This window comes from Rattus norvegicus, chromosome 9, assembly GCF_036323735.1.
Source record: "Rattus norvegicus strain BN/NHsdMcwi chromosome 9, GRCr8, whole genome shotgun sequence".
Classification (NCBI taxonomy): domain Eukaryota; kingdom Metazoa; phylum Chordata; class Mammalia; order Rodentia; family Muridae; genus Rattus; species Rattus norvegicus.
Window position 1 is genome coordinate 78,648,948 of NC_086027.1, and position 9,526 is coordinate 78,658,473.

General features: G+C 38.2%; 1 long non-coding RNA gene across 1 annotated transcript; it reads left to right on the plus strand.

Moving 5' to 3' along the window:
• The first annotated feature begins 8,324 nt into the window (after positions 1-8,324).
• On the plus strand, positions 8,325-9,162 carry LOC134480292 (uncharacterized). Its single transcript, XR_010054663.1, has 2 exons — positions 8,325-8,457; positions 9,018-9,162. It is a non-coding gene; the product is annotated as an uncharacterized LOC134480292 (long non-coding RNA).
• The last annotated feature ends 364 nt before the right edge of the window (positions 9,163-9,526 follow it).

Sequence of the window (9,526 nt, forward strand, 5' to 3'; positions counted from 1 at the left end):
AAAACTAATACTTCTTCTAGATGGGGATCTAGAAGACATTGAATGAAAAAACTTCAGATGGATTCAAAGATGAATATCGGAGTAATGTGGCAAGGATAAGCTGCATAAAAGATACCAACAGACCCAGAACAGGGAAACAAAACAGAGGGGGGGGCAGTCATAGACTCAGCAGGCAGGCCCTGATGAGCTTTTGCATAAGGGAATGGCAATAAAATATAGGGTTGTATAAAGGCCATGAACAAAGAATTGACATTTCTGATGAAAAGCAAGGCATCAGGAAGAAGAAAAAAAGGAGGAGGAGATGGAGAAGAGGAGGAGGAGAGGAGTAAAGAGAAGAGGAGGGGACAGGAGGAGAGGGGATGGGAGGGAAGGGAAAGGGAGGGGAGGGGAGAGGAGGGGAGGAAATACTGAACAGGTATGTTGAGGTTGGTAAGAACGAGGCTGGTATTAATAGTAAGAAGGATGTTTTGGGAAGGAGTAGTAGAAAATAATCGCCATCAGAGTAGCTGGGTCTTTAATGGAAGCGAACATCTCCCAAATTATCTAAAAATGTAAGGCAAGTTGATTCTATACTCTAATCCAGAGGGAGATGAATCACAGGAAATGGCTGTATGAGGGATGATTTTTAAGAGTTACTTTTCCATAAGTGGTCTCAATATATAGCTGTAGTCTTTCCATAATTACCGATACAGTTTAAAAGCACCTTGATTATTGTGTGAAGAAACCTGCTTGACCCAGTGAAAAGGGAATTGGCAGCTCAAAAAAGATCTGGTTCACTTAAGAAATAAAGTCCTTGTTGAAGAATGCGAGGATGTAGATCCTTTTTGTTTCATTTCTCTTGGGAGCCATCCCAAGAGTGTGGGGGTGGGGGATGCTACAGAGAAAGTGGTTCTCAAGATAAAGGAGGGGCCAGACAATATGGAAACAAAGATTTCAAAAGAATGACTTGACCTGAGCAGACACCCCTATATTGTATCTCTCTCCATCTCAATTTCCTTACTCCAATCTGGAGTCTGATGGATAGCCAGTCCATCTGAGGTTAAACATGCCAAGTATTATTTAAATCTTTACTTTATGGCTATAGCTACAGCAGTTATGGTACTCCAAGAAGCCAGAGTCAGTACAGAGAGCTTCATAACCATACATTCCCACAGAGTATACGTTTCCACGAATCACCGTGACCACATGGCAGTCACTGATTGGAATATCAACCTCCTAAAGCTGGCTTTGCCCTGGAACTTACATGTTAAGGATTCTTTGTTCGTTTAGGCAAGATTTGACTTTTTCTACCAATTCAACTACATTACTGATTTTTTAAATTAGATTAAAAAGTGAGGCAACTGAAAACCTCTGGATCCTCACATCACTAGATTTTCCAATCATTGTATACTAAGAGCTAATGACAAAAGGATTATCGTGCTTAAATCACACGAAAATAGAAAAGGCAAGTAGAGATGAATGCCGTTGTTAAACACTAAAATATTCTTAGGACTCTAGTTCCATCCATAGGCAATTTTAAGTCCAATCTATCATGCAGTCATGATGTGTGACTTTTCCAGAATGGTGTTAATAAATATCTGTGCACTGCAGAAGGAGAGCATGCACAGACCAAAGAAAGGATTCAATCCAAGTAGAGCTCAGTGAACCACCAAAAATTTGCTGAGCTTGTGTTTAAGAGCATTGGTATCTAAGGGGTAACTACACCATTGGAGAATCCCATCCCAGCACAGATAAGGCATGAAAAGGAGCCCTAATGTCGTCCCAACCCCATCAGCTGTTTTTTTCTTACCTTGGGGAGATTGAGTGTGATGATCTCCTACAGAACTCATGGAAGGTTCATGAGCTCCCTGCTTCCTGCCACAGAGTCTTGAATTCCTGAGAGTCTCCTTCCGGTAGTCACAGATATTTTAGAGGGTTTCTTTGTGCCACAGTCATGGTTGTCCTGAAACTCACTCTATGGACCAGGTTGGCTTCGAACTCACAGAGACTCACCCACATCTGCCTTCTGAGTGCTGGAATTAAAGGCATGAGGCATCACACCAAACACATGATTTTCTTATAAAAGAAACGATCCTTTTCTGTTAAACATAGAGGACCCCATGAAAGCATCACCACAGATTTTCCTCTCAGCGGGACCAGGTAAATAACACACTTTAATGTAACTGAGATGCAAAGACCATGGCTGTAGCATATGAAAATATAAGTAAAGCCACTCTGTGAGCCACAGCCATTGTTCCAAAGCCATGGCATATAAGATAAAAATATGTACTTATATTTAAAATTCCAGTTATCAGATACACGTATAAGTTAAAATACTTGCTTATTTTTAAAAATCCCATTTACAGAAGTGCTGGGCATAAGAATCCTTTAATATAAGTTTGTAGCATCACTTCAGACTGTGACTTGCTTACTTAAAAATCCATATCCAGTTTCTTCTCAGTATTATCTCACAATAAGACATCAGCCGAGGAACCATAGTTCATATGCATGTTATCTGTTCCTAAGCAACCACATGTTTAATATATCCCTGACAGCATAGCAGCTACACAGCTACATCTTTCACTGTCTGAAAACTTTCTAAACTGCGCTACCCTTCTGTCCCAGATTCCCTCTCATTCCTTCTGTAATATCAAAAAATTTGAAGTGTTACAGTAGAGTGAAAATTATACATACAGAATAGCATTTTTCTATTCCCTAGCTAAACCTATCAGCGGGTTCTGTATTTATTGATTCATAGCCAGAATGTGGAGATAAACTGAAAAAAAATGAAGAAAAATATGTCAGCATAGGACAAAAATAATTTAAAAATAAACTTTTATTTCAGACATACATGCCTCTTCTGGTTCTCATGAAAATTATGAGCACGGTTTTATTTCCCATGGAGACCATGGGAGTATAACACAAGAGTTTAAAGCCAAGATGGTGCATAAATAAATTTGGCTCTACCATTATTGTTTATCACAATATGTAGATGTGATTTAGCATTTCATACTATATATCTGATACAATATCACATCTGTATACATAACATATAGCAGTACACACATATCTTCTATCTATCTATCTATCTATCTATCTATCTATCATCTATCTATCTATCTCTCTTTCTTATACATAAAGCAGCATTACATAGATCTGTGAGGCAATGAGGTCATAAGTGTGTAAATAATAGCTGAGATGTAAAGTTCATTGCTGTAACGTATGGAAATCTAAGGAAGGCCATCCCATGAGGCAGAGGTGTATGTGATTTCATGTTTGCATACATTTATTGTTTTTTGTCAACTATGTATATATAAAGTTGAGTGAAATGAACCAATTTTAAAAGGATGTTTAGATTAAAATTTTAATTAATCTAAAAACATGAGAAATAATAACTGTCACTTGCTTACATGTGGCAAATGTACCAAAGTAGAAAAGACATCATTCTGAGAATAACACTGACTTCAATGTAGGAGACAGAGACAGGAGGAGGGGTTGCATCTGTAAGTTTTACTTTTATAAAGAACAGTCCTAGGTGCCAAAGACCTCTGTACAAATTCTGACTCCTGTCCTTAACTATTTCATTCTGATGGGGTTGTTTCACTAATCTTAACCTTTCTCCTTCATGTGTGAAATAAAGGAAGGACGCTATCGCATGAACAGAGGACGGAGCTGGAAGGAGTGGGATTCTGTCAGAACATTGTGCCCATATAGTATGTCCCTTGTAATTGAAATGATCTGATTCCTCTTAATTAACCATCTCATTAGTTGCATAATTAAGGCTAAATAGAGACAAGACATCCTGAACCATTGAGTTTTATTTTCTACCTTTGGAATAAAGACATAAGATGGCGGTATTTTATCTGGGATGGCACAAATCAAAAGATATTAATCTCATTGGCATCCTGTGAGAGGAGCCTCCTGGCTATTGCCCCTGAGCAGTGAATGAATGAGTGAGTGAGAGAATGAATGAATGAACGTGCATTTTATTAAAAATGAAAAGATACACTTTAGCCATAGCTCATTTTAAATGACGGTTAGTGGTTCTTTGAATTGTACAAGATTGATTTCTGTCTAGTCTTTGAAGTTGTTGATTGATTCATTTACCAATACGCTCTAAAAATTAAATCATAGTAAATTTAGAGAATACCAAAATGAATCTAATCGCACACACATAAATGAAAGGAATGAAGAATCAAGGAGGTAAACTATCAAGAAATTCTTGTTATAAAAAGTGAATAGAAAACTTTAAGAATTATAGTATCAATAATAATAATTTTAAAGACTTGAGAGAGTGCGTGTGTGTGCACATGCGTGTGCACATGATTGTGCTCCCCTCTGTCTTAGCGCTCCAAATTCAACTTGACTTAGTGCATAATGACAGTGATATCATTGGTGGAAAATGATCACGTACTTGCAATCTAAAAGGATAGGGCCAAACCCAGGTCCGTTATCTACTGGGTTATTTCACTGTACATATTTCTGTTTCTAATTTTTTTAATTTTTATTTCATTTTTTATTAATCATTCCATTCGTTTACATCTCAAATGATATCCTACTTCCTGGTTACCCCCTCCACCAACCCTCCATCATCCCACATCAGCCCTTCCCCCCTTCCCTTTGCCTGTATAAGAGTGCTCCCCCACCTACCCACACTCTCCTGCCCCCACTGCTCCAGCACCAGCACCCCACTACTCCGGGGTATCAACCTCCCCAGGACCAAGGGCCTCCCCTCCCGCTGCTGTCAGGCTAGGCCATCCTCTGTTACATAGGCTAGTGTATGCATTTCTTAATCCTACTTCCTCATTGTTACAAATACCTAGAAATCAATGAAGTTACCTTGCCATATGTTTTGGGAAAGTATGAAATGAGGTAACACTGTATCTTTCAAGGCCCAAATAATGCTGCACCTTGGTGAGTCTTATGACTTTTTATGCTTTTTGTTTTTTTGTTTTTTGTTTTTCTTAAAGAAAGCAGCAAGCAGCATGGTGAGCACTTTGGCAAATGGCCTTCTAAAATCAGCATGATTTGAAGACATTATAGTTTGTGATGGTGGTAACATAAAAGCTGATTGATATTGGTTTGAACCTTATTTTTCTATCAATTTCCTTACCAATATTTGTCTTATTTTTCTCAAAATAGCTAAGGTCTTTTTTAAAAAGATTACTTTGAAAGATGAAAAACACATTTTCTTCTACATGAAGCAGGGCACACCCCCTTTTGTAGTAGTTGATCTTCAATATGTAGCATTACTAATAAAATATGCCACGTGAAGTTTATGTTTTTGTTTTCTTGGTGTTTTGTTTGTTTGATTTTTTTGGGGAGATGGTGGTTGTTTTCATCTAGGTCTCAGTCAGGTTCTGGCTTAGCAAAGCCTCATGTGGTAGAAAGAACCGATACAGTTTCGTCAAATAAGTTGTCATTACCCTAGAGTAAAAACTGGTTTTTCTTTGTTTGTCCTTATTAGGAATCTTTAAAGGAGCTAAGTTCTTCAAAGCTGTTTTAGATGAATCAAAGAAAAGAAGGAAAGAAAGAGAGAGGGGGGAGAGAGAGAGAGAGAGAGAGAGAGAGAGAGAGAGAGAGAGAGAGAGAGAAAAGAAAGAAAAGTTAGAAAGAGAAAGAGGGAGAGAGAGAAGAAATGAGGGAGGGCAGAGGAAGGGAAGAAAGTAAGAAAGGAAAAGAAAATGGGGAAATGAATGAAAAAGAAAAAGTAAAAGATAAAGGAAAGAAAAAGAAAACGACTGGGTATACACAGCCCAGCCCCATAGCTCCTCGCCCCTGCTCACCTGCAGTTTCCTTCCCACTAACTCCACTGAGGCCCGGCCATTTGTGTCCCTGCAGCTGGACTACGCTACCATCAGACATTACAAATGTGCACTTAACTAGCTCATTAACTTGCTATCCATATCAATAGTGTCGTCCCTTATCTGACAATAAAATATATCTTTTCATGTTTTGAGTGTCCTTTGTGTTATAACAGCCACTGTAGAGAAAGATGGTTTGTCTTTATTGTTACTCCCTCCCTCCCTCCCTCCCTCCCTCCCTCCCTCCTCCTTCTTCTTAGAATACAGATTTTACACTGCTTAATTTAAAATCTGCTTAATACAGATTTTATACTATCTCTATTAGTCAAAGTTTTCATAGACATGGTACTCTTCGTAAACACCACATTCCAATACTGTGAAGTTGACAGATTATTGGATGCAGTTTCTCGTCTCTTTTTCTAAATTCAGAAGCCAATTTTATTTCCTGTGATGTCCTCTGCACTTAGCTGATAACAGCCCAGCCATCTCTGCCTTCTGCATTCCTGAAACAATCCTGTGTTTAGTTTCTCCTAAATCTTCCTAGCACCTTTAAACATCCTATGTCTTGTGTTCCTCAGTCCTCTTTTTTCAGAAGTTCTGACGGATTGTAATGCTTTAGTTCGCAGTGTATAAATCAAATATTTCTGTCCAGTTAGGGTATGGCAATCACGTTGTGTGCTTTTAAAAAGTGAGCTTATGTCTTAAAATAGTACATGACTTTGATATGGTCACTTAACTAAAACTAGGATTAAAGTTAAGCTCCCAGAAACACCTGTTGACGAGTCTCAATTTCTTTTAAACCAGACTGGAAAACACAGTAAGCGTTTAGCTCTTACTCTTTTTTTTATTTTATTTTGAGTTTAATGTAATTCTTCTAGTACTTTGAAGAATTACATTAAAAAAAAAGAATTACATTGAGAAAGTATTTCTCAATGAAAGAAATTAATGAAAAACACTTAATTGAAAGTAAAGTGTACAGATTTCTAATAGCAATACAGAACTCAAACTTAACATGTCTTGGCCCTAATCTTCCTTGTTGCCATACAATAGGATCCCCTTGGGGGGAATTAGAGGAAGGATTGAAAGAGTTGAAGGCGCTTGCAACCCCATAAGAACAACAATGCCAACCAACCAGAGCTCCCAGGGACTAAACCACTACCCAAAGACTATACATGGACTGACCCAGGGCTCCAACTGCATATGTAGCAGAGAATAGCCTTTTTGGGGCACCACTGGAAGGTGAAGCCCTTGGTCCTGCCAAGGTTGGACCCCCAGTGCAGGGGAATATGGGGGGCAATAAGGGGGGATGTATAGGGGGAATACCCATATGGGGGAGGGGGAGGGGAGGGGATAGGGGGTTATGGACAGGAAACCAGGGAGGGGAATAACGTTTGAAATGTAAGTAAAGAAATATACCTAATAAAAAAAATTTTTTAAAAGTATTCTATGGGAGTTTTCCTTTAAGGGAAGTTATCAAAACAGCTGATTCATCTCTTCTCTACTGTTTATAGCTTTCATTTAAGTTGTAGGGAGCTTGAAATTTTATTGGCACACTCGTGTCACAAGTTGGATACACTGTATGTTTTTATTGCGAAGACTAAGTACGCAGTTATAATTAACTCGTTTTATTATACAAACTTTGGCTATTTCTAAGAAACATTTGAAGATATTGAGAGGGGAAAAAAGAGATTTGAGGGAATTAATAGAGTATTCCTGACCATCAAGATATGAAGAGATGTAGTGGAAACGCTTTAATATATTTTGAAGCAATTCATTCGTTTGATATATTTTAGCCATCAACTGCATTTCAGAAGCTGATGCTCGTAGGCTTTGATTATCGCTCTTAAAATCTCTAATAATTAAAGTGAATTAACTGAAGTGCGTAGTAACAAAAAAATTACATTTTGTCCCTAAGTTTTGATTCTTCACGAAAAGAAACTGCATTCCATATCTATGGGTAGATGTGTTTTAGAGAAAGCATTCAGTATGAGCCACAATAAGAGACAAAATAGCTTTTCAACGGAATTAATAAATTATTGCTTAGATTTATTTTTAACAAAGCATTTTTTATTAAGTCTTATCCAGCTAAGTACAATAATACCAAAGGGGGAATCAGAATCGCTCTCTTTACCTGCCTCTCTGATTGTGCACACATAAAGTATGCATGAAGCCTTTGAAAGGAGAGATTATGCAGGCTGAATGCTAATTTTGTGAATACTGTAATTTCAGGTCTGCTATCCATGTTCAAGCCGGTTGTGCTTGGAGGAACAGCTGAGGCTTTATGGGAAACTTTGTAAAACATTCTATTTAGAAGCGATTCTTTTTCTTCACATTATGTGCTCTGGGTATTTTTCTCCCATTGTGTTTTATTTTGAGAACATTTGTATGGAAACAAGATCTTTGTTTCTTGCAAGCACATCTGCTCTTGCTGCTTATAGATTATGAGAAGTCATCATCCTCTGTGACATCATAATCATTTCCATGGCAACCAGCTTGGCTTTTAAATAAAAAAAAAAGATAAAATTTGTAAGATGCTTGCAGGAACAAAGTGTTCAAATTTTAAATTGATAAGTGTCAACTTCTCAGAGATCTGTGTCCGCCCCATGGGGTCTGCACCTTCAAGGGACTGAAGCTTTAACCTATTGCATTTCATTCTCTTAACATGCGTTTGACTGTGAGTTCTAATTATGCGAAATTTAGAGAGATGGGGACAAAACAAACAGAATACTTGAGTAAAGGACTTCAGAGGTGACTAACTTTCCTCCATCTCAATGCCCTGTCACGCGGCTTGGCCAGTGCTGGTTCAGTGAGGGACCTTGATGCTTTCTTTATGTGCTGCTGGAGATAACAGCAGAGGTTTGAATACCAGCTGGAAGGAGCTTGAAGTCCTTTACTTGAAATGTTTTTATGTATACCCTCAGCCACTTCAGAGTTGTCACTCCAGGCCACCCAAGCCTATAAGGCTAGTCAGTCTCATAAATAAAAAATAAATAATAAATAAATAAATAAATAAATAAATAAATAAGCAGCTTTCTGTGAAATGAGACAGATAGCCCTGTGTTATAATCATCTTTCCATCATAATAGCAAATTACTTGAGAAATTAGTTTAGAATGATGAACATTTTATTCTGATCCATAGCCCAGGTTGTCCCTACCTATCAGTTCACCCTTAGCTCTCTGCTGCCGTGACGCAACAAGTCCAATATGGTGGTAACTTGTGCTCACCTCATCAGGTCAGGAAGCAAGAGTGAAGAAGAGACATGGACCAAGATACCGTAAACCTCTCTGAGGGCATGCCTCATTCATCCAAAGACCACCTGCTGTGATTCATCTCTCACGGGTTCAACCTTCTCCCAATAGAACCAACCTTCAAAGCAAGCCTTTAACATGTGGACTTTGTGGGACCCTTATTCAAACTTTTACATCCAATTAGAGTACCATAGAATTAGCGGATTTACCTATTTTAAGTGTTGTTACATGAAAAAAATTCTCTTCCCAGGAAATAGAGGATGAGTGGAATGGGAGTGGGGAAGATACTGTGGTTAGGATGTAGTATATGAGAGAAGATAGATAGATAGATAGATAGATAGATAGATAGATAGATAGATAGATAGAGATAGGAAAGAGAGAGAGAAAGAAAGGAAGGAAGGAAGGAAGGAAGGAAGGAAGGAAGGAAGGAAGGAAGGAAGGAAGAGAAGCAAGTCCTTCCAAGGAAAGAGACTGACACCACTTGTTTGGGGTG